Genomic DNA, 836 nt, shown 5'->3' with positions numbered 1-836 from the left:
ATTTATACACCAAATTCTAAACATGTACAGTACATGATAAAATCGATTTTCCGTCCATTCTCCTAACGGAATTTAAATTCTTTATTTCGTTTCAGACTCTCATCAAAGATGTATCATTATAATTTGTTGACCACCTGACGCCCCTCTCACAGGTACTCGATCCGCATGAAAAGCGGTTTAAGATGGCCGAATGGGGTAATCTATCTGTAGATATGTATACGTATCGAGTATAAATAAAGGCACAAATAATCATGACATTCCTCATATTTCCTTTTATTTCTCCCGGCATCAAACATCCTCTTGCTCTTAGTGCCAAATTACAACAGTGGGACAAACAACTAGTTTATTTCCAAAAAGCCACAGTTCGGAACTTTTACACTTATAGATGTCTGCGCATGCTTAACAGTCATCAATGTCTATGTGACAGTCACGTGATGTTCTCGTGGTCGGTGCGGCTGTCCTGAAAAAAAAAATACAAAGAACGACTTAAAAGAAATTTGCCTTATCCTTAATTAGAAGCATCCTTAAGTTACGTCTTCAGCTTTGCAGCCATGCTGCATTTACATTTCCTCTGTGTCCAGAAATAGGATTAAATGATTATAGTATCACTAGAGTAGCTTAACCTGTTCCACAGACACTTGTTTGAGTGTGGGACATCATATCTAATATAGGGTTTTACAAACCTTTAGATTAATTGATGAATAGGTTGCCTATGGGAAAACAATGTGTAATAATGCAACTACAAAGCACAAATTGAAGAATGAATGTCCTTTGTACTTACATTTTCTTTATTCCATTTCCTCCATCATGTCCGCCATGGCGTCGTCCACGTCCCG

General features: G+C 37.6%; 1 long non-coding RNA gene across 1 annotated transcript in view; it reads right to left on the bottom strand.

The window, feature by feature from the left end:
- Window positions 1-257: 257 nt before the first annotated feature.
- Window positions 258-836, bottom strand: part of LOC109471301 — a 2,496-nt gene continuing 1,917 nt past the window's right edge. Inside the window, exon 2 of the long non-coding RNA XR_002140301.1 lies at window positions 258-460. This is a non-coding gene — a long non-coding RNA (uncharacterized LOC109471301). The remainder of the gene's footprint in view (window positions 461-836) is intronic.

The sequence above is a fragment of the Branchiostoma belcheri genome, unplaced genomic scaffold (genome assembly GCF_001625305.1).
Source record: "Branchiostoma belcheri isolate BF01 breed outbred unplaced genomic scaffold, Haploidv18h27 scaffold246, whole genome shotgun sequence".
Classification (NCBI taxonomy): domain Eukaryota; kingdom Metazoa; phylum Chordata; class Leptocardii; order Amphioxiformes; family Branchiostomatidae; genus Branchiostoma; species Branchiostoma belcheri.
This window is presented reverse-complemented; position numbering and strand designations above follow the sequence as displayed.